This window comes from Anser anser (assembly GCF_964211835.1).
Source record: "Anser anser genome assembly, chromosome: 8".
NCBI classification, from domain to species: Eukaryota; Metazoa; Chordata; class Aves; order Anseriformes; family Anatidae; genus Anser; species Anser anser.
In genome coordinates this window covers 14147336-14172723 of record NC_139728.1, presented here as the reverse complement: position 1 = coordinate 14172723, position 25388 = coordinate 14147336, and the positions used below count along the sequence as shown (strand labels likewise).

The 25388-nt window shown below is 39.3% G+C and overlaps 1 long non-coding RNA gene across 7 annotated transcripts in view; it reads right to left on the bottom strand.

The window, feature by feature from the left end:
• Positions 1–23341, bottom strand: part of LOC310903176 — a 70701-nt gene extending 47360 nt beyond the window's left edge. For all 7 annotated transcript variants that reach the window (XR_014587327.1, XR_014587328.1, XR_014587329.1 and 4 more), the window contains exons 1-2: positions 23198–23341; positions 1089–1289 (exon numbers count right to left, since the gene is read on the bottom strand). This is a non-coding gene — a long non-coding RNA (uncharacterized lncRNA). The remainder of the gene's footprint in view (positions 1–1088; positions 1290–23197) is intronic.
• Positions 23342–25388: the final 2047 nt, after the last annotated feature.

Genomic DNA, 25388 nt, shown 5'->3' with positions numbered 1-25388 from the left:
CAGCCTTACCCAGCCTTACATCATGCTGCAAGGAAAGACCCTAGAACATCATGGGAAAGTAGGAAAAAAAGCACATACTACAACACATGGAGCTACAGTCACATGTATAATACAAACAAGCTGCTCAGCATTTCAGTGAGGTTAAATCTTGTCACTCCTTAGAAAAAGAAAATGGAAGATTGTGGTGTGTAGACTGTGGCCAGCTGCCAGATACCAACCCAAACTGCTCTCACTTCTCCTTTTCAGCAGAACAGAGGGAAAAAATAAGATGAAAAATCTTGTGGGTCAAGATAAAGACAGTGAGATTGTTCACCAATTGCCATCTCAGGCAAAACAGATTTAACTTAGGGAAGGTTTATTTAATTAACTTCCAATTAAAAATTGAATAAAATGGTGAGAATGAGACAAAATTAAACCCACCTTCCAAAAACCCCTCTTACTCCTAGAAATTCATTCATTCATTCCTGACTCTTCGTAGAATCAGATAATCATAGAATATCCCGAGTTGGAAAGGACCCACAAGGATCATCGAGTCCAACTCATGGGTCCCCAAAGGACCACCCAAAAATCAAATCATGTGACTGAGAGCATTGACAAAATGCTCCTTAAACTCTGGCAGGTTCAGTGCTGTGACCACGTCCCTGTGGAGCCTGTCCCAGTGCCCGACCACCCTCTGGGTGCAGAACCTTTCCCTAACCCCCAGCCTGACCCTCCCCTGTCCCAGCTCCATGCCGTCCCCTCGGGTCCTGTCGCTGTCCCCAGAGAGCAGAGCTCAGCGCCTGCCCCTCCGCTCCCCTCGTGAGGGAGCTGCAGGCCGCCATGAGGCCTCCCCTCGGCCTGCTCTGCTCTGGGCTGAATAAACCAAGTGATTTCAGCTGCTCCTCATACATCTTGCCCTCTAGAACTTTTACCGTCTTTATTGCCCTCCTTTGGACACTCTCTAACAGTTTTATATCTTTCTTACACTGTGGCACCTAAAACTGCACACAGTACTCAAGGTGAGCACGCAGTACTCAAGGTACTCTGCACACAGTACTCAAGCTGCACAGGGAGGATGGGGTGTGGGGGTGGCAGTCAGTTCATAATACCTCATTTCTGCTGCTCCTTCCTCCTCACAGTTCTCCTCTGCTCCAGCATGGGTCCTTTTCCATGTGCTGCAGTCCTTCAGGAATGGCTTGCTCCATCATGAGGCCCCCATGTACTGCAGTTCCTGACAGAAAGCCTGCTCCAGTGTGGGCTCCTCCACGGGCTGCAGAGTGGCTGTCTGCTGCGACACGGTCCTCAGTGGGCTGCAGAGGAGCAAACAACGTCGCTTATTGGCTCAGCTCTGGGCAGCAGTGGGTCTGTTGTGGAGCTGGCTGAAAATGGCTCTTACCTAACATGGGGCATCTTCTGGATTCTGGATTCTCACAGAGTTCACTCTGCAACCCCCCACTACCAAAACCTTGCCACATAAACCCAATACAACTTGCTACACAGAATTTTTTGCTGTCTTAAATAAACTATCACAGAGACACCATCAGCATCACTTGTGGGCTCAGTTTTGGCCAGCTGTTAGCCTGTTCTGTAGCTGGCTGGAACCATCCAGGTCTGGCATGGGACAGCTCCTGGTCTCTTCTCACAGAGACCCTCCTACAGCCTCTCACTTACTAAACATTGCCATGTAAAGCCAATACAAAGATATGCCAGCGTCATTATGTGTGCCATTCTCCTTTGGCTGCCTTTGTTTTACCAGTGCTTATGATTTTATTCTTAGTCTCAAGCTACTTCACACTTTTAATTGGAAGTCTTGCAGTTGATATAGAAAAATCCAGACATCATTTTGGTTTTAAATGCACATCTAGCCCTCAGGGTAGCAGATGAAAGTTGGAAAATGGGAGTCTTAACAGATCAAACAAAAGAAGTAAATTAAAATGAAATAAATTGCTACTTTTAGAGCACATCACTATAAAACAAATCTCACAATTAAAGGATGTTTTCCATTAGCCCTAAAGCACGCCAATAGTCTAGATAAAATGCAACAACCTAGGGTCTGCAGTATTGACTGGACAACACTCCAAAGGTGTTTTTGTTTGTTTGTTTGTTTGTTTGTTTTTAGGAGGAAAAAAGATTGATGCAAAAGCAGCTATAGCAATTCCATAACCCCTAGAAAATATTATCCCAAGACTTATTCCCTTGCTTTTGACCCTGAACAAGCAATAAGGAATACAGGATTTTCTAGTTTTCTGTTAATTCTGCTTCTACAAAATGTATTTTAATCTTTAGATTAGGCATCACAAGGGATATAAAAAATACACCAAACAAGGCATGATGAGACACTTTAAGTACAGTTTGAGACTTCCCTAATTATTACTTAGCTTCTGTTTCAGTGAATGCCATGTTAAAAATGTACATGAATGCTCCCCACTGAGCAAGAGAATGAAATTAGCAGCAAACATTACAGGGTCTGAAAATAAGAATTAACATCTTCTCAATGTTGAACTCTCAACTATGAGTTAGAACATACAATCCAAAAGGTTTTCCCATGTTTGGGAGTTTGTGCTGAAAATACTGAGAGGTAACAAAATAGGCCTTGATTTACTGTGTGCAGTCTTCCTGATCTTCATGGGTTTTGGCAGAAAGAGCTGCTTTGATAAGTCAAAACAAGGATAAATAATCTCAAAGATGCCTTCTATTATCTGACCTCGACGACAGAAGTGATGTTGTTCTTTATATAATAATCAGAGGGAACCTTGATATATTTCTCCAGCATGCTAAATTAGCTCAGCTGGACTGCAGACATAATAGTAGAACTGTTTAGCCAGTCAATGAGCTCACAAACTGCACTTAAATTAGTAACAGACAGCTACAGCTACTGGGAGCAAACAGAGACTTGTACTTTGGTACTAGTCCTCAAAAACTAGAGCTGCTAATTTTCCAAGCTCTCAGTGGCCTATATCACCAGCCAAACACAACAGTGGTCTGCCACAGTCAACTAGTGTAGAGGAGACTGATGATCATGGTGTGAAGTATGAATGAACTGTGCATTTCCGGTTGAAATTTGGCCATCCAACATGCAACTATTGCAGGTAAAGGGTGTAACAATTGCTGAACACATTCCTCTAAGGGTTCATGCCCTCCATAGTAATTCATGATTGTCTAAGGAAGCATTTCATGAAAATATTTATTGACTTCTGTTCAGAGATGGCAAAACTTGACAAGTTCTCTGAGCTAAACACAAACCAGCCTCTGCTGTGTTGAATGCTTTTGTCTTTCTGTAAAAACTTAAGTATTAAGCTTGATACAGTGTGTTGTATCTTTGGAGGGAGGGAATGGATACTGCTAAAAGTACAATTATATATATATATATATACACACACATACAGAATATGATATTAGTTCTAATAGCTTCACACTATATCTGTCAGTTTAATCCAAGAATATCGAGCATTCAGGCTTGTTGTAATTCAGTGCATTCTTTTTAATGTAAATGGAGGTGATAAACCATATTTTCTCTGAAGTGCCTGTTTATACCAACCTGAAAAATTTGATTTTCTAAAGAGACATGGATCATAAACTGTTTAGTACTGTTCTTGGCACTTAAAATTCAGAGCATTGCCTGCCAAAATAATTTCTGTTTTCGGAGAACTGACTGGATTCATTTTTATTAACATAGGTAGTGGGTAAAAGAGGAGGGGATTTGTTCTTTTATTATTTATTTATTTATTTTGAAAAAAAAAAAGTTCTAAAGATCAAATTTTCAGGAAATTTCTTCTCTAGAAATACTTCAACATTGCACCGTGTACTATTAATTAAAATTATAAACCATAAGATAGTCTCAGAAATAAATGAGATGTCAATTAAAATATTTGCAGATCAAATTCTTCATAATGATGTAGATTTACGTAATATTTGTGAAGTTGTTATATAAAAAGTGACACATACCAGAAAAGGGGAAAAAAGCCAGCATCTGTGTTTTTAGAAACTTCTTTAAAATAACTTTTTGAAGTCTCTCCGTTTTGATTCAATTGCAGAACTGGTCTAGGAATTTGAGGAGTATTCTAGATTATTTGCTTTTCAAAATATTTCTTATTATATTTCTTATTATTTCTTATTATTTCTGACCATGAAGACTGAATTCATTTTTTTTTTTTCTTGTGGCTTTAAAATTATTCTTAAAGGCAAAAAGGAAGATAAGAATTACAAAATCATGTGCTTCTTGAAACTATACGTTTAGAGAAATGTAAATATGTGAACCATTATCATTATAGCATTGCAAGAAAAAGGACCTGTATATCACCATACACAAACAGAGCTTAGACTGTTTTATGTAGGCACGTGTAGTCATGGTCTTTCCCAAAAACAGTCTGTTGCAGAAGCAGAAGCAGAAATGAGCTGCTTCTACTAGATTTTACACAACTATGCATTTTAAAACCCTATCAGGGATAACAGTTTACTTACTCTCCCTGTGAGGATGATGACAACCCCCAGAAGCTGGATATTTTTAATGTGCATTCATATACAAACCATCCAAGATTTATAGATATATGAAAGATGGGAGTAGTCGTGATATGCTCACGTTCTGTGAATCTGAAGTGTTTTAGAAGGTAAATAGATAGCCAGCATTACATATACACTTCTGAAAATGTCCAAGTAGTTCTACTACCATTTAATTACATACAGAATGCTAACACATACGTAGGAAAACAGTGATATGAAAGCACACACTTAAAGTTTGGCAACAAAGTTACAAAAGTTACAAAACTGGGAGCACTTTCACTTCATTTTTATTTAATAGTCATGCTTTGATGTCTCATCCAGGCTGAGATCCCATAATCCAGAAGTGCTTAATTAGTAAATGTAAAACTTCAGTTTAAATGGTCCTAACTCAGAATAGGCAAGACGTCAGTGCAAGAGAGGTCACACACAATGTAGAAATTCAAAGTTGAGAACTTAAGAAAATTAAGTTCCTCAGTTAATAACAAGAACAGGGAACAAACAAACAACAAGCAAACAACAGCAACAAAAAAATCTCTTTCAGTTAGTACCCCATGTTTAAAATGAAAGCATGGAAATGGTCTTTTAACCTCACCATGGAGGCCTTACCCAAGATGCTTGAAACACTTGATGTACAATCAGGTATAAAGAGAAGAAAAAAAAAAGAGACATACCGACATAAGATTATTAATGAACAAGATACTATAAAAGCATCTAATGGACAGCCAGAACAGGACTCCACTGAGAAAAGCATTATGCAAAATAGATAAATAATTCTCTCTAATGCATATCTAGTCTTATAGCTATAATAGCCAACAGGGCTGTAATGAGTGCAATTCAGTCTAGCAGAAAATCCTAATATTTCAAGATATTTTTGACCTGGAATCAGGACAGGTTTCCAAGTATTTCCATTTTTAAAAACTAAGGAGTTCAAGAACTATGTATTTAGAGAATATTTACTTTTTTAAAACTTACTCCTGCCAGAACAAGCTTTTGTAGATTGACTTTTCCAACCTTCTTTTGCTGTTGTTGTTTCAAGCCTACAAACTTCTTGTTAAGAAAAACTCCCAGTCCAGGCTGTGAATCTTACAATATACTAGCACCATAAAACTTTCTTGGCATGTACAAAAATTCTGTCAAATGAGAGGGACTACAGTAAATCCGCAGAGTTTATCAGGGCCCAGAGGGCACTCAGAGACCACCCCGCTGCTGACCAGCCCCCTCCAGGTCCCCATTCCAGCCCAGGACGACATTTTAGTCCCACCCCAGAGGCATCCCAGTGGCACTGTAGGATGTTGGTCTCCAACCCTGGCATCGCCCTGTCCTGCCCTGCCTGGCCCCACTGAGCGGGGCCTGACCATGGGCTGAGGGGCTGTGCACTGGCCTGGCCTCACCTCAGTCCGTGTCCCTGCTGCCCTGACCAGTGATCTAGGCTGAGGCAGTTCCCACCGGTCCACACACTCACACACAAAAAAGAAAAAAAAAAAAAAAGCCTTTATTTTCATACGTTGTTTTATTTTATTTCTATTAAAATACAGCAGTGTCCTGTATGATGAAAACAAGATTAAAGCCTTGGAAGGGTACTCCAAAAGTTTTAAAGGAAGTCAGGGTGGAATAGATGAATCTACATCTAAGTATATAAGATTCCTGCTATAATTCTATTTCCCACTACCATGTCATCACTTTCTCCGCCATCCGCCTCCACACACAACCCTCCCCACAATTGACACTAATTTTTGTGATTGACACCAGTTGACTACGGCATTTATTACAGCTATGTCAAACCCTTTACCTCTTCTTTTCTAGTGACTGAATTTCATCGTATTGTGAAGAGACTATAAAGTTCTCATGACTTGAGTAAATGAGAGAGGGTCACGGTAATCTGTCTCAGAAATAGGGACTGGGACCAAAATGAAATGGCGAGCAAAGACTGCTGTGGGACTTTGTTAATTTTCTTCAAGTTCAGCTGTGAATAACCAAGAAGCTACCAGGCTCACAAAGTGCAGGCTGGCTAACACTAGAGTTTAAAAATAAAAAAAAGGAATCTGGAAAACATATCTAAAGAAATACTTTCTGAAAGTTGCACAGTCACTGCTGGGCATCAGGAACAATATAGTGCTGAAGGATTCCTAAAATTAAGAGACAACAGTACTAAGCTCTCTTTTTTGCAGGCACAAAATGATATCTGGGATTTGACTGAGTTGCTCTCTATTGCACCAGACTTCATTTTAGATCATATCTGGATGTCTCAGACTTATTTTACCTAGCAGAGGATTTATCCATAACAAAACAAGAGTTTTGTAATTAAGTTGCTTGCTTTTCACTGTAGGCCTTATTCTTTACACAAGACAAACAACCTGCAAACACCTTTGTTTCTGGAGGGGATAATCTCTTTAATAGAGGTTTAACCCAATTAGTTTTGGATTTACACTCAGAAAAGGAGGAAACTCAGACTGAAATAATTCTTAGGACCCTAAGTTATTTGGAAAAGTGCTTTAAATTGAAAAATTATTCCATGAAATGAGTATTAACAAAATCACTACAATTCATAACAGTATAATGTGTTGCTACCACTGTAGAAGTTATAAACACAGACTAAAATTAATAAATATGTAAAATTGATGCTGTTCACCCACTCCAGCTGTATGAGTACTTCTCTTTGGAATACCAGAGAGTAAATTCGTGGAAGCAAGAGGCAGCAGTGAAGTTCAAATAAAATAGCTCAGACCCTCCTAATTCTCCTAGTAAACACTGACATAAAACAATGTAACACTATCTTTTGAAGGCTTTTCTTGTGTCATCAGCTTAAATCAGTGCTTGGCACTGTAAGGCAAGGTCATTCATGTCTACAGACAACATCATTCAATGGTGTACACAGTCTTCTAACTGGCATTCAAAAGGGTTTAAACAAACAAAAACAAAAACAAAAAACAAGCAGATGAAACAGAATAAAACAAAACTAAAAAAATAAAAAATAAAAAAAATAAAGAGGAGAATGAAAAAGACATATAAAATCAAAAGGATTGATCGCCTTATACTAATGGGAAGGGAATACAGACATATTTATAACTGATCTTACTCCCACAGGCATGAACACATTTTATCTATATTTGCATTAGTACTGTTCAACAGTTTAAAAATAAAGCTCCTGAAGATGTTTGGAATTATCAAGACATCAATCCACAATTTCTTTTCTTTCTCTTTTTTTTTTATTTAACCCTAACTAATAATTTATTATTACTATTAGTAATAAATTATTATTGTTATTATTGTTGTTGTTAACTGAGGAACAACTTGAAAAATTTATACACATTTTGACATTTTTCTACCACTTGGAACAAAGTCACTTTTAATTTGTGATCTTGGAATGTCCCCATAGTTAGGCTTTAAGACAGGTACCCCGTGTATAGGAGTGCTGAGCACAGAAGTAATGAGAATTCAAGGGGGCAACTCTGCAATACAATAGCAAAAACACCTGAGGTGTGTAGATTTGGCTATTTGTCCTCTAGCTAAAATAAGAAATGAAGTTTTCAGAGCTCTTAAACAGTCATGTGAAACATTAGCATTAGCTAAAAAGTGGAAATGTGATTAAGTTAAGAGGGTAAGGATCACAGGTTAGACCAGCATGAATCAATAAATGTCTGCCACAGTCCACCTGACAAAGAAAAGGAGACAGATAAACCCTTCCAGTTGCATCTGTAGTGTCACACTCAGTTCTGGGCTCCCTAGTTCATGAAGGTTGGTCAGATTGAACCAAGTGCAGTGATGGTCCACAAGCATTATTAGTGGTCTGGAAACCATGATGTGCAAGGAGAGGCTGAGATTTGGATTTGTTCAGTCTAGGCACTACCTAATGGAAGACTGTAGAGAAGATGGAGGCAGACTGTTCTTAGAGGTGCAAGACAACAGAAAAAAAGGCAGTTGACACAAGCTGGAAAATGGGAAATTTTTATTAGATATGGGGAATATTTCATCATGTGAGTGGTCAAATTTAAGTTGTCTGGGGGCACTGTGGAATCTCTGTGTTAGAAGATATTCAGAATGCAACGCGGACAAGGCCAAATGGCCACTGGAGATCCCTTTGAACCTACATTTTTCTGTGATCTTATGATCTTTATGAACTCATGGAAATAAGTCCTGCAAAAGTATTGCAGTCTTTTCCTTTTAACAACAAAACATGAATAGAGAAAATCTAATGCATTTTCACTTTGAAGTATTGAGCACCGTGACTCATATTTGGGGTATATAAACAGTATGGATGCAGGAAATCAGAAGTTTCCATTGCTTTTGAAATGGCTGCCTTGTGAAGGAATATAAAACATTATAAGGAGAGTGGAAATGACAGAGTAATCTCAAAAATAAAATACAAACAAAATAAACATGAAGATACTTAATCTGGCAATATGAGTTCAAATTTTATTAGCATGCCCTGGCCTGGCATTTGACATTCACTTTCTGCAATGTCTGAAGTTATTCCTCTGAGATGATTTTATTTCTAATTTAATTCAGATGCTCTCATAGCCCTGTACAGCACCTGCTTTATCTCTCAGTTTCTCACTCTGAGGGAAAGCAGAGAGAATGTTTTTTAAAAGCCAAATTTTAAATGCCCCCAAAAATTAACATACAAATGGGAGCAGATGTTGCTTTCATAAAGGTTCATAGCACACACACAAAAGTCAATACTACCCACTACAGAGAGTTTAATCTCCTTCCTCTCATTCCATTTTGGAAATAATTTGTAGTACATCGTTGGTGTTGGGATAGATGGCCATTAGTTTTGTAGTCTAAGCCTGTCTTTCATTTTCTTTCGTTCATTATATTTACTCCCAAAGAACGAACACAATTTCCTCCTGGGCATATCCTAAACCAGGATCACTAAACGGCTTATTTCTATGCACTGCATCTAATTTCCAAATTAGACCAAATGCCAATATTTGAGTTACAGGCTGTTAGATGCAGCTGGCTTTGTCTGCACTCTGATTTTCTGACCCAGATCTAATTCATATCCAATATTCTAGTGAAGTCTTGAGGAACCCCTATGTATTTTCTGTGCTTTTAATGCTGAAAAGAATCCGAAGCGTCATTGTATAAATACAACGTTTGAATAAGGCATCAAATACAGGTTGTAATTACAATTAAGTATATGAACTACTTGAAGAGCACAGCCTGAATACTTATTTCAAACTTGGTCCAGAATCTTCTGAGGTTTTTAGTGAGTTGTTGAACTTCCTTTGTTTGTGATGATATTCAGCTTAGTGTCCTGGCTTTAGTTATAGAATCATAGACCCATAGAATCATTAAGGTTGGAAAGGCCCTTCAAGAGCATCTGGTCCAACCATCACCCTACTATTAATGTCACCCACTAAACCATGTCCCCAAGCACCACATCCAACCTCTCCTTGAACACCACCAGCGACGGTGACGCCACCACCTCCCTTGGCAACCCATTCCAAAGCCTGACTACTCTTTCTGAGAAGAAATGTCTCCTCATTTCCAACCTGAAGCTCCCCTGGTGCAACTTGAGTCCATTCCTTCTAGTCCTATCACTAGTTACCTGTGAGAAGTTGACCCCCGGATCCCCACAGCTTCCTTTCAGGTAGTTGTAGAGAACAGTAAGGTCTCCCCTGAGCCTCCTCTTCTCCAGAATAAACAACTTGTTTCCTCAGCCGCTCCTCATAGGACTTGTGTTCCAGGCCCTTCACCATCTTCGTAGCCCTTCTCTGGACATGCTCCAGGGCCTCAATGTCCTTCTTGTAGTGAGGGGCCCAAAGCTGAACACAGCACTCGAGGTGCCGCCTCACCAGAGCAGAATACAAGGGGACGATAACCTCCCTGATCCTGCTGGCTACACTATTCCTGATACAAGCCAGGACGCCGTTGGCCTTCTTGGCCACCTGTGCACACTGCTGGCGCATGTTCAGGTGAGCATCAGTCAGCCCCAGATCCTTTTCCTCTGCACAGCTTTCCAGCCACTCTGCCCCAGCCTGTAGCACTGCTGCATGGTGTTGTTGTGTTCAAAGTGCAGGACCCAGCACTTAGCCATGTTGAACCTCATCCCATTGGCCTCTGTCCATTGACCCATCCTGTCCAGGTCCCTCTGCAAAGCCTTCCTACCTTCCAGCAGATCGACACTTCCCCCCAGTTTGGTGTTGTTATCTGCCAACTTTCAGAGGATAAACTGAATTCCCTCATCCAAATCATCAATGAAAAATTGAAGAAGATGGGCCCCAACACTGACCACTGTGGAACACCACCGGTGACCGGTCACCAGAACCAGAACTATGAATATTTTTAGGAAGATAATCAGTATGTGTACTGCACTTGGTGTATTTCAAATAAGTAATATTTTGGACAATAAAAATGCAAAGGAGTAGCAATAGAATGCGAAGAGAATTTCAATATATGCCAGAGCAGCAGAGAGCGCTCATCAATATCACAGAAACTCTCTGATAGTAGTTAGTACGTGATGAGATATGATATTCCATGTAATGGGATGGGACGATAAGCCACAAGAGTTGCTGTTTTTTTTGTTGTTTGTCTTTTTTTTGTTTTATCCAGTCATATCTATTGGATAAAGGTCCCCGTTGTGAAGCTTTGAATCCCAGAAATTTAGCATTGCACAATTACAATTTATCCTTAAATATATCTTATCTCCTTCTAAAGCCTATGAAGCTAGGGTAGCTTACTTATACCTCATCCTGACTGTCTCTTTTGTGTGGTTAAACAAAACAAAGGTAGAGATGTGAAACCAACAGGTGCAGTGTCGGCTTCTGTCAATAGCAATCTTAACCAACTGACTAGGAAATAAAATTACTAGTAGATGATTTGTCAAAACCAAATGCAGACATTTTTCAAATGTTGACAAACCGACTTTTGTGCAGCCTGACCCAGGGCCAACTCAATTCACTGCTGTTGTCACCTAATGACTCCGTAATTGGTCCTATAATCCAAGCCAAGCTCCTTGACCGTCCACACAGCCAGGATTGGATTTACATGTTGCCTCTTATCCTGAGGGTACCAAGTCACTCTCTAGACATGAAAGCTCAGGCTCAGGGCAACCAGGATGGGACACAGGAAAAGTATGCACACTGCAAGAATCAGTAGTGTGCATGAATTGGCTTAAGCTACTTGACTCTGTGAACTCAAACCTAAACTCAAGGCCCAGAAGTCAAAGCCTATAGACAGAAATAGAAATTCCCATTGAATTCAACTAGCTTTTAATTAAGCATGTAATATGGAATGTCTGAAGGCTCTAATCCCAGACATTCTTCTTTTAGCAAGACAGCTTCTAGCTGGCAGATTCCCAAAGACCTTGTCACCTGCAACATCCCTACATCTCTTTCCAGTCCTACAGGTGCTGCAGAGGTGGGCATAAAATCATCCACAGAGACAGTGAGTGTCTTTCTGGGTGGAGAACATTTGCTTTCATGGGTCAATAGAAAAGGCAGACTACCACACTAACCACTAGGATTCAGGTTGCTTTGCTTATAGAATGGAATCATATATGTGATATATATCCCATGCATTAACCTGACCACAGACAATTGCATCCAGGTACCGCAGCAGCATTCTTCTCCCACAATATTAGAAGAGGTAGTTTCCAGCACCCCTAATGGCAAGCTGTAAAGCTTATACAAGAAGTAGCAGCTGATTTTACATGTCTCTGACCCTCAAATTTTAAACTAATCTGAAGTATACTTCCTTTACTGGTAGATTAATGTTTTAATGATTCCCTTAACAGTGGATGATTGGATTTTCCATCTCCTGCTGACATGACAACCCTGCAAACAAGGCTTATGTCTCTGTAGGATTTCCTGTGAAAATAATCAGATAAATAATTAAAGATGTTTGCATAGTAGAAGTTAATGAAAACAAATCAGAAGGCATTCCTGAGCATGGAACTGGGGCAAGATTTTGTCTTTTAATCATTATGAGCAGAAAGGAGACAGAGGGGAAAGGTACCAGAGAAAGAGCAGAAAGTTAATTAAAATGCACAACCTTCTGGTGTTTCCAAATTACATATTGACCTGTGGCAAACTTCCAGTTTCATCCACCAGGATTTTCTGTAAACACAAATTTAAGAAAGTGCTTGTTCCTCGAGAATCATACAAAAAGTACTCCTTTTTATGTCACGTAAGTCATTTAAACAGGTAGAATTGTGTGTTATATTATCTACCAAGTTCATCTTCTTTCCACAATGTATGTAGAATTTGTTTTATATTCCTCCAGAAAATGTCCCAGTTTCTAAACTCATACAGGAAGCTGGTATTGAAACTCACAAAAACACAATTGCACGTGACAGTCCTGCCAGCAGCTTCAAGGCAGATCATGTTTTTCAATTTAAATATATCACTTCTTTATCTCTACCAATTTAGAAATTCCTGCAAAATCCTTATTTCTAAACATTCACTATGACCTTTCTCAAAGATCACGTCACTCGATCCCTTCTGCCACCAATCACTTCAAAAATCTAGCCATTAGAAATCCTGAAATAGTCATGTAGAGTCTTTCTGCAGGAGTGTATCATGGGGTGGCTGTGTTCTTTGGGGCTGTTAGTTTTATCAAGACTCCTCTCATGAGTTCTGGCTGAGCTGTATTTGTCTATTTATTCCAAGGAATAGGACTAAAATTTCCTTGCTCACCATCCAAAAAAGCTCTTCCATATTTGCAAAATTTCACAGAACAGTCCAAGAACAATAACCATAAATTCATAGAATTTATGGTTATATTCATGTGAAAATAGTCCTAAACAAAATTTAAAAAATCAATAAAAAATCATCATATGTAACTATGACACTAACTTGTTTTACTCAATTAATATAAGTAATGTAAATATATATACAGTAAATAACTCATGAGTATCATCAACCTTCCCTCTTTTCAGAAATACACCCATAACTCTTTCTGATCACTAAAACCAAATATAGAAAAGAGAATACATATCACACTCACCCCAGATGACATATTTTTGACGCATTCCAGTATTGATGGAAATGTGCTCTAGTACGCGTACACATTTGGCAACCCATCTCTGCTTAGGGACAAAGCTACTTCCTAGTTCTTTGCTGTGCCTTTGCTATATATATGTAGTATTCTGGCTCAGAGTGAATCTTCAGCTATCTGCACTGACTCACACAGTGTCTTTGGTGTCATATATAATTTTGGTCAGCTTTGGAAGCAGCATGTTTTTTTTTTACCTCTACAGGTTCCTCTATTAAGAACAACTGTTACACAACTCTTCTACAAGGACTTCTACCCTCTTATTTAGCTATTGTTAAATATAAGGCCCATGCTACCCTTTATCATGATGTCACACAAGGAAACGACCTGGCTGATCATTTTGAAAGGACCACAGCCCTTCCCAGCCCTCAGGTTCCAGACTTTGTTCTTATTTATCTCTCAATCTGATTCAGGATTTTCATTGCTGCAAATCAATGCACTTGCTGCTGAGAAGGACTTGACTCCTCAGTGGTTGCCTATTACATGCAGATGCTTTATGGCACTCCATATGATGTCCACCTACCTGATAGTGCCTCACTATTAAACTCCTTTGCTTGTGTGTCACCTTCCGTGGTACACACAAGTAAAGGGGGGTGATGGCTTCAATACAGTGAGATTGTTTTATTTCACACTTTTCAAGGGATGCACAGCAGTTTTGCAGTGATTGTTCAATATGCTTGGCCCATAACACTGGCCAGCATATAAAAATAACCCCTGCAGCACATTCCAAACCTTGTGGACACTTTGTTAATCTGCAGACAAATTTAATCCAAATGCCTAAATGTTGCAACCTGGAATAAGTGGGAGACAAAGGAGGGAGTGTGGTGATAAAATTATTAATATTTAAAATTTTAGAGGTCTGGCTAAGAAATTTATCCTAACAAAGGGAACATTCCTTTAGATCAAAAGCTAGCAATCTGTTTCTATCTCACACTTCTGAGCTAAGATAATAATAGGAGTGCCACTCCTACAGGCCCCACCATAGTGTTAACTGTCTCAGTTAACAAGATGCATAGGAAGTCCATGCCTCCCAGAAATAGGTACATATAATTGACTGTCTGGAGTCCATTCCTCCCAAGAATGAACACCTGGCTCCATTCCTTCCAAGAATGCGCACACCTGGCTTTGTTAACATTAGAATGATAGTCCTCACCTCTTTCCTTTCTTTGAAACAATATGTAAGTCAGGTCTCTGCCACCGTTGGGAAGAGAGCACAGGAGCAGAGGGAGAGACGCTTCCTAGGTGTTCTCTCACTATGATCATAGTTAATAAAGCTTCTATCTAGCCTATATTAAACTGTACTTGTGTTGTTACACATTTGGAGTCCAATATTTGTTATCATAAGCAAAACCCTGTTTTCAGTGTGCAAATTGAGAGAGCAAACATAAATCCTTCCTCAAACAGTCCTAAAGCCTCTTCATGAACCATTTCCAAATATGATGATAGTATTATGGGAAGTACTTATTACCTTAGAATCATAGTATGGTTTGGGTTGGAAGGGACCTTAAAAGGCCATCGAGCTCCAACCTCCTACCATGGGCAGGGAAACCTTATGCTAAACCAGGCTGCTCAAAGCCCCATGCAACCTGGCCTTAAACACTTTCAGGGATGAGACATCCACAGTGAGCCAGGGTTGTTTATCTCTTTCTTTTCCCTCTGTAAATCATAGAATAACAGAATCATGAAATGTATGAGGTTGGAAGGGATCTCTGGAAGTCATCTGGTCCAACCCTCCTGCTCACACCTAGAGCAGGTTGCCCAGGAACAAGTCCAGACATCTTTTAAATATCTCCAAGGCAGGAGACTCTACAACCTCTCTAGGCAACCTATTCCAGTGCCCTGTCACCCATATTGTAAAGAAGTGCTTTCTCATGTTCAGATGGAACCTCCTGTGTTCTAGTTTGTTACCATTGCTTCTTGTCCTGGCACTGGGCACAGCTGAAAAGAGCCTGGCTCTGGCTTCTTTGCACCCTTTCTTCAGGTATTTGTAGATGATAAGATAACCCCTGATTCTCCTCTCCTCCAGGCTGAACAATCCCATCTCTCTCAGCCTTTCCTCATAGGAGAGAAGCTCCACTCCCTTCATCATTTTTGTGGTGATTTGTTTGACTCTCTCCATCCATGTCAGGGAATCACAGAATGGCCGAGGTTGGAAGGGACCTCTGAAGATCATCTAGTCCAACCCCCTGTTGGGCAGGATCAGCTAGAGAACATTGTGCAGGATGGCATCTAGGTGGCTCTCTGGGCAACCTGTTCCAGTGCTCTGTCACCCTCACAGTAAAGAAATGCTCCCTCATATTCAGCCAGAACCTCCTGTGCTTCAGTTTGTGCCCGTTGCCTCTCGACCTCTTGCTAGGCACAACTGAAAAGAGACTGGCTCTATCTTCTTGACACCCTCCCCTCAGATATTTATATACATTGACAAGGTCAATGTCCATGTCTTTCTTCTACTGAGAAGCTGAGAACTGAACACAGTACACTGGACACAATACTCCAGGCGTGGCCTCACCAGTACAGAGCAGAGGGGAATGATCACCTCCTGCTTCACCACCTCCTGCTGGTAATACTTGGCCTAATGCAGAGCATGATACTGTTAAACTTCTTAGCAGCAAGGGCACATTGCTGGCTCATATTCAATTTGGTGTCCAGCAGGACCTCCAGGTACTTTTCTGCAAAGATGCTTTTCAGTTGGTGGTCCTCAGCATGTCCTGGTGCCTGGGGTTGTTCCTTCCCATACACAGAACTTGGCACTTCTCCATGCCAAATCTCACGAGGTTCCTGTTAGCCTATTTCTCCAGGCTGTCCAGGTCCCTCTGGATGGCAGCACAGCCATCTGGTGTATAAGCCACCCCCTTCAGTTTTGTGTCATCTGCAGACTTGCTGGGTGTACACTCCGCCCCATCATCAATAAACTACTACTTACTGGCCTCCAACTAGATATCGCACCACTGACCACCACCCTCTGAGTATGGCCACTCAGCCAGTTTTTAATGCACCTCACAGTCTCTCATCCAATCCATGCCTTCCCTATGAGGATCTTATGAGAGACAGTGTCAAAGTCCTTCCTGAAGTCCAAGCAGACAATATCCACTGCTTTCCCCTCAACTACCATACTGGTCATTAAATCATAGAGGCTTATCAAATTGGTCAAGCATGGTTCCCTTGGTGAATCCATACTGACTACTCATGATGATTTTCTTCTCCTTCACTTGCCTGGAGATGGTTTCCAGGATGAGCTGCTCCTAGGGATCAAGGTAAAGCGGACCAACCTGTAGTTCCTTGTGTCCTCCTTCCTATCCTTCTTGAAGACAGGAGTGACCTTTGCTTTCCTCCAGTCTTTGGGCACTTCTCCCAGTTGCCATGATTGATCAAGGATTATTGAGAGTGGCTTCAAAAGGACATCTACCAGCTTCCTCAGCATTCATGGGTGCATTCCATCAAAGCCCATGGATTTATGTATGTCCAGTTAGCTTAAGTATTCCATGTCCATATCCTCTTCCACCAAGGATATGTCTTTCTTGCTCCAGACTTTCTCCCTAGTCACTGGGACTTGAGATTCCTGAGGGCCAGCCTTGTTAGTAAAGTCTGAGGCAAATGCCTCAGCAAATTTTTTAAATGCTGGATAAGCCTTGAATCATATATGCGTGTATCATGCAGATATTAAGCAGATATTAAGCAGAGTTTTCCTGCAGGGATTTCTTCCTTTGCTATACCAATTATGTGCCTTTAACAACGATGAATATTAAAAGTTCTTATGGCTCTACACTGAATGAACTGGGGAAATCAAATCTGTATTTTAAGGAATATTTATTAGTCTTGTTTAACTGAGGCTAAGATTATTATTTGTTCTAATTTACATGAGCTAAAGAGTATAATAGTCCTGAACATATCTGCATACAGAGAATGTCAGTAGTGCTCCAAACAACACTTACTCATTTAGAGATTAAGGAACTGATTGGATTCCACCCAGACTAATTAATGGTAATCTACTAAATCATTCTAAGGCTTTTCTCTGTCTCAAAAGGTGCCTGGTCTAATTTCTTTCAAACTGAAATTAGACAGCCAACAAAATTGAAAACCTTAGAAAAAATGGAGTTATTAAAAAATAAAACCCCAAACCAGAATTTTTTACCTCCCTATGTATACCTTTTATGTGGAAAGGAATGAGTTGAGCATTAAAAGTGGAGCTCAGCAAGGCAGATTTAAGCCACCTACATTTTTTTTTTTTTAACATGATAAAATATAGAAAAGGAAAAATAGTATTATCTGGAATCTATTATTTATTCATAATGTTTTTCAGCTCTCTGAAATGCCAAATTCAGACCTAGTTCCAGTGAAAACACAAAAAAATATATAATATCTATGCATGTTTTATGCATGTAATTATATGAATATAAAATTATAAATGTATAGAGATACTTGTTAAGAGAGACATGCAAGCTTTAATCACATGAGTTTTATCTCTCTGGAAACACACTTAGTATAAAGTTCCTGATTTTATTGATCTGAGCAAGACAGAGAATTTACATCATATAGTTACTGTAGCACTTTATTGGGCCAAATTTGGTATTATAAGCAGAAGTGGCATGCTGAGCACATTGCATCCATGGTTGTAAGAAACGTAAAGTGTACTGCCTGGAAGTCAGACAAGAAGTGTAGCAGATGGAAGATAATACATGAAAAGTGGTTGTTTCATGGAACGCAGTGATCCCAAGGGTGGCATTGGGCAGAAAGACAGCGTGTGCATGCCTGACACCTGGCTTTTTCTGGGACTACATACCCTGGAACTCCTGTAACTCAGCATTTTGACATATCTTCTTGACTACAAAAAGAGAAGAAAAAAACTGCCATAGGTTTGGAAGGCAGGTTGGCAACATTTAGGGGAAATAAAAATTTTGCTGATATTGGCTCCCTTTTAATTTTATTGTAATTGCTCTAGGCCAACTAAAATAAATAAATAAATAAAAAATAATAAAAAAAAGAGGCCATCCCAAAGGGAAGAGGCACCAGAGAAGGAGAAGGATAATGGAAGAAAATGTATCTGAGCTGTGTAAATGAATGACCCTGTAAATTAATAAAAGAAATACAGCAGAATGGATGTCAGTGTCTCAAAAATGCTGTGACGTAAAAACATAATAAGAAGTGAACTATTACCTTGGGAGTGACTAAAAACAATATAAATATTTTTTTAAATATATAAAGGGAAAGAGATAAAGGACTGAAAACTGAAATAATTAGCCCACTAAGGGATTAGGGGAAAACTTAATAACAAGTGAGTAGGATATAGTAGAAAAATTAAATGAGTTTTGCACTTCTCAGTATTCATGAGGGAAATCTGAGGTGAAATGGTATAAATAAATGGAACCATATTTTCCAACTGCTGAGCAGTACAAATGAAAGAATATCAGTGCTCAAGAAAACCTGAGTAAGTTAAAAATCACTAAAGCCATATAAAGCTTCAAGAAAATGGGTTATCCCTTCAGTAACTGAAAGGAATAGTAGAAATTGTGGGGTTTCTTTTGAGAGAAGATATGTACAAAAGAACTGCAAAAGAAAAGGGGGATATTCACATCACTCTGCTTTAGAAAACAAATAACGAAATAGTAAAGCAGTAGCTTAATACACAGATTGTCAAATCCAGCTATGAAGATACACAGCAGAGAATGCCACATGAAAATGTTAAAAGTACATATTTCATTATTACATGATTGTCTTTCATGAATGGATCCTTTAAAGTTCTGTTCTTCAAATATAGACCTCACAACAGTGTTATTATTTTAGAACTACATATTTTTGGTTAGTAGGGAAAAAGAAGAAAAAAACAACACAGTAGAATAAGATTTGGGAGAAGAAAATTAAAGACAAGAAATACTTGAATATTTTTGATAATTACAAATCTGAACATTGGAAATAAAAACAGTCTATTCAAACTTTAACTGTTTTTGTGCTAATTACATGCAATTATTATACATGAACTGCATACAAAAAAATATTTCTGAATATCTCTTTTGTATTGTCATTGTGGCACTCTAAAGAAATTATTATGCACTCAAAGTATAATATTAATAAACTGTAATATACAGAGAATAATAATGCATAATTCCCATACAGAATTCTTTATAAACAGAACCTCATTGTATGAAGTGATAAAATGAATATATTCATCCTCATTCTGCAAAAGAAAAGTAAGGCCAATGAAGTGGCTTGTCTTTCATTACCTCTCAGATTATCCTGGTTCCAGTCCAGAACCTGAAAGATGGGGCTATTTTGCCTTCTCAAAAACATCTATAATCAGCCTCTGAAGATTCATCCAATGATAATACTAAGATTTATTTACTGTTTTAGCACCACTGTGGTCAAAGACTTGCCTTTTCTATTAATTATTACATTTATCAAGTTTATGAAGATGCACGCACTTTTTTAAGTCACCATGATTAACTAATTTACCACACAGGTATTACAATTGCTTTCCTAAAATTGACTGTATAAATCCTTGTCTGAAAATACCACACAGTGACTGTGTAAGACCAGACCATACTAGTACTTTAAGTTTCGGAAAGTACTAAATGAAAGGCATAAATGCTCTTAAAAATCAAAGGCTTTTTTTTAAATCAACGGGGAGTACTGTGTCTAACTACTTTGGATTTGAAGTTGGGACTAACCACTCTCTGAAAAACTGGTTTTAGGTTCTTGGGGCTGTAAACACAGACTATAGGAGGACAACAGAGAAATCAATCAATAATAAGCCAGATAATACAATAATACAATTATTACTTATAAATAACCTGAGTAGATATCTAGGATATTTTCCCATGGTAAAAGTTGAATTTTGATTTCTATGAAAATAAATAGTATTTTTGTAGTTGTACTATTGGACAAACTGTGCGTGTGTATATATATATACATATATACATATATTTATATGCTTATATTAAGAAGATCCCGAAAACATTCAGGTTTCAGCATCTAAAATTAGATTTTACTTAGAAAAATTCAGTGGCACCAGTGGAATTTTCTTGGGGAGGGGGGAGAAAAGTCTCTTTTCCATTGGCTTGGTAGATACCAGCCTCCATTAGACCTGACAACATATAGCAGAATACAATCTGCTTCTTCAACAGGAAGTAATATTCTTAATTGTTCATTTAATGGGTCTAACTTAGTAGCAAGAAATCTATCTTCAGAAAAATTAGTTTTCAAGCTTAGGTCTTCCTTATGTTAGCACTGTTTTGTTTGAATGTAGGAAAAGAAATAGAGGTATGATCATTTATGCTTTTTTCTTAAATAATATTCTAGCTGCAGGTTTTGTAATAACTAGTTTCTTGCTATTACTATTTTTTTTTCTATTCAGATATGGATTTGACCAAGACAAAGAACTCTTTGAAGGTCCCTGTCAGAATCTACTAGTTGCCCTATGACACTTTTCTGTGATTTCACCTGTAACTCAAAGATTAATTGATCAGCAAAGTGATTACTTCAGGCATCTGAAAAAATTTCTGCAACACAGATCACAAAGAGTCTGCAAAGCAAGTGGCTTATTCCTCAAAATTTCTACAACAGGTAGCCCACAGGTGGACATTTGTCCTGTGAGCAGCTCCGGTCACAGCATTGACCTGCTGTACCTACATACAACAACCCTGAAACAAACATTGCTGGTTGCTGCCCTCCTACAGCAGGGATCCAAACCTCAGAAAGTGTATGATTTTTAACAGGAGACAGTTATTTTATAAATGCTTATTATTTGTCTTATTACCCATGTATTTTGGCAATTCAGACTTGCAATTCTAGGTTTCAGCCAGCATAAATTAATGACCTTCGCTTAAAATATTTTACAAATATCTTCAGTCAATTGCTTTTTATTATTTTCATGTCTGTAGACATTACACACCATTTTTCAGGTAATTAATTTCAATGGTACCATGCATAAATGAAGTCTACCTTCTGAAAGGGACAATTGGTGCTTATTTTTCAGGTTTCACTGCAGTACAAGAAATGATGGCCTCACTTTGCAAGAGCACAGGCTGCCGTGAGATTATTAGGAACAATATATCTTAGCTGCTCGCCTGTCAGCACAAGAGGGGTGACCCATTTCTTTGGGGGAGTAGTCACAAATGGCAAGCAAAAGAGTTATCTCTGTCCTGTATTCTTTCTTCTCCAGGCATTTTTGTAGCCTTACAACAGTCTAACCAACCAATCTGGTACATTATGGGCACAACTCATGTCCTGTGATTTCTCTATCTTTCAGCATCATGTAGCACACATTTCTACTGCTGCTAATGGACCAGCAGATGGATCACAGCAACATTCAATGCCCACTTTTCCTTCCAAGGATGAAAGCAAGAAGATTTAGCAAGGTCACTACAGATCATACCAACACTCACAATTATCTGTCTAAACCTTTTGGATACACTATACCATATATATATATATATATATATATGAATGTATCTGTAAACATATATGCACACATACATGTACACACAAATAAAAATTCCTTATTGCTTCAACATTGTATATCTACATTTTAATTAGAACTGAGATAAAAAGGAGGACACAATTCCAACAGGCTTTTGTGGTGCAATAAATCTGACTGATTCCTAACATGTAAGCAGACATTGCACCTGTTAAGGAAAAGATTAACTGGATTCCTGTGAGACAAGGGAACTGGATTGATGATATGGGAGGTCACTTCCCATCCTATGCATTCACTCAGGAAAAAAACACGTCTAATTAGGATATTTCAGAGAAGATTGCAGAAGATGATGCCAGCCTGGCAGACCTCCTTTGAAGGAAGGTGTTTGAAATCTGAACAGTAGCTCTGCAGAGCATCAAATTGCTCAGGGGAAATCCAAGACTAACATTGGCCTGGGTTGAAAGAAAACTTTTAAATACTCTTTTCAAATGTGAACTTTTTTTTTCCTCCCCCCCCCCCCCCCCCCCCCCCCCATTTACTTGTGTACATGGCAAGGTTTTGGTAGCAAGGGGCGACAGAGGTGGCTTCTATAAGAAGAGTCCAGAAGCTGCCCAATGTTACATAAGGGTCAGTTTCAGCCAGCTCCAAAGAGACCTGCTGCTGGCCAGAGCTGACCAAATTGTTGATGTTGTTTGCACCTCTCTGAGAGAAGATTTAATAAAGGGAAAAAAAACAACAACAACAAAAAAAAAACCGAAAAAACAACCAACCAACCAAACAAACAAACAAACAAAAAAAACACAAGCAAGCAAACAAACAAAAAACTGCTGTGCCACAGCAGCTGGGAGAGTGAGTAGTGAGAACCAGCCCTGCAGCCCCCAAGGTGAGTGCAGCAGGAGGGCAGGAGGTGCTCCAGGCAGGCAGCACAAGTTCCCCTGCGGCCTGTGCAGGGAGAGGCCCCTGGTGGAGCAGGCTGTCCCCCTGCAGCCCATGGGTCCCACACGGAGCAGATCTCCACGCTGCAGCCCGTGGAGGAGCCCCCGGTGGAGCAGGTGGATGTGGCCTGGAGGAGGCTGCGGCCCATGGAGAGCCCCCGCAGGAGCAGGCCCCGGGCCGGAGCTGCAGCCCGTGGAGAGGAGCCCACGCAGGAGCAGGGGGCCTGGGGGGAGCTGCTGCCCGTGGGGGACCCGTGCTGGAGCATTTTGCTCCTGACGGATGGACCCTGTGGTATGGACCCATATGGGAGCAGTTCTTGAAGAGCTGCTGCCTGTGGGCAGCCCACACAGGCGCAGTTCAGGAAGGGCAGCATACCGTTTGAGGGGCTCCATCATGGTCATGGGTAGAGAGTGACTGCCAAGGAGCCGGGGAGATGAAGCATCATGGACTGACTGCAGTCCCCTTTCCCTGTTCCCCTGTGCTGCTCCAGGGGAGGAGGCAGAAGAGAGTGGATGGGGGGTTGAGGGGGAGGGGGGGGTTGGGGGGGTGAGGGGGCTGCTTTTAGTTTGTTTTCTTTGTTTCTCGCTTCTCTAGCTTGTTAGTAATAGGTGATAAACTTCTCTAATCTCCCTGTGCTGAGTCTGTTTTGCCCATCATGATAATTGTTGAGTGATCTCCCTGTTCTTATCTCAACCTTTGAGCCTTTTTTATCGTATTTTCTCCCCCTTTCCCTTTAAGGAGGGGGAGTGAGAGAATGGTTGTGGTGGAGCTTGGCTGCCAAACTGAGTAAAACCACCGCAATTTCCATCAAATTTTCACTAATCTTAAATCTGTTGCTAAGTGCATATCAACTTTAAGATTTGAGCCTCTGTCCACATATTAACAGAAGCAGTTTTTGTAAAAAGACACTGAAATACTAATTTACTGTAATTAACGACCTGATTCCTGTCCATCCACAGTGTGCTTAGGCTTATTCACACAGTATCTCCATGCGTTTCCACTCCTATTTTGAAAGAGCCCTAAGTAAGAAGATAAAGTAATGAAATTTTCTCTTTACCCAGAAAGTAAAGAAATTCTGCACAAGGCAATCAGCAGCCAGGCAGCTCTCAAAGGTGTTGCAGAGGCTACTACATACAGCTACAAACCGATTTCCTAATGGCACAGCAACTTGTAATTCTTCCATTAAGACAGTAACTGTTGTCTATCAAAGGTATGGTGTACCTTTCACAGTATTTCTTCCAAAACCCTATTAGTGAGAGGCAGCTTATGTCCTGAAGGTTGAAAATTTATTATGCCTTCCATGGTGTCTGTTTCTTTACAGAGGAAGAGGAAATGAATCTTTGTTTAGGCTTTAATATGACAACTCATGGATCACTGCAATTATCCAGTTGATTTCAGAATTCTTCAGAGGTCTTGGCCTTGGTGATATCTTGCAGTTTTAAAAGGAAAGCTAAGTTATAATGAGCAACATGTGTCTTTAAGATTTTATATAACAAACGACAGCAAGTACTTACTTCCCTTTCTGATATGTCCTTGAGAACAAGGTTAAGTAGATAACCCACGGATTTTAAGCATTTATAGCTGCTTCCTGAGGGAAATGAACACCTTCTGCTGCTAAATTTATCTACTTGGCCATGTCTTAGTGAAGCTGTTACAAACTGTCATGTTCGAGCAACCACTCTAGGCTTAAGAAACTGATGGTACGTGTGTGTATACTTACAAGCATATAGTTAACATGCCATGAGGCTCTGAGCATTTTTTTTCTCTGTGTATTTTTCTTTGGAGAAATACTTCAAATACTAATTTCCTCTGTACAGCTCTTTTTTCTTATCAGGTAGGAGAAGTTCACTTTATATTAGTACTTTTACCAGCACAGTAGCAATTACAGTGACACTCATTATTTTTCCACAGCACTTAACCAACTTTAAATTCTGCCTAGGGAATGACCATCAATTCTACTATGTGCAATAAACTTAACACTAACTAAACTTTAAAATATTCCATCTTCATTTAACTGCATGAAAGTTTGTAGATATCCATAAACGTACATTTGGCTTATTTATAAATTATATTAAGAAAATACATGCTGTAAGCAAAAATGAATCTGTAAATGAGAAAATTTATTTCTTATTTTGAAAATACTTAGACACTTTCTTTTCCCTTGTGATCAGTCTGCTAATATATTTATTATTGGGATTTCAGTAAAATGTAAACTATTTTCTATTTATTCTAAATAAAAATAAAAATAAAAAAATCCAATATAAAAACAAAAGGGTTTTCACTGCTGTTGTTAGTTGTTTTCCAGTTCTGTTTCATGTTAATGAACAAACAAAGATGTGCAAGTGGACAACAAATAAATAAAGATACTAAAATTGGGATCCTAGCAAAAGAATGCCCGTGAAAACACTTGTCGTTCTGATTCTGCTTCCTTTTTACATTATTAAATAGGACCTAACTCCAGAAATGCCCTACTAGGTATTTTCTCATTCTGATATGCGATTCAAAAATGAAGTAACTCAGGGATGTCCAGTGTGCAAATGTGTTGCATTATTTTGTCTCTGGAGTT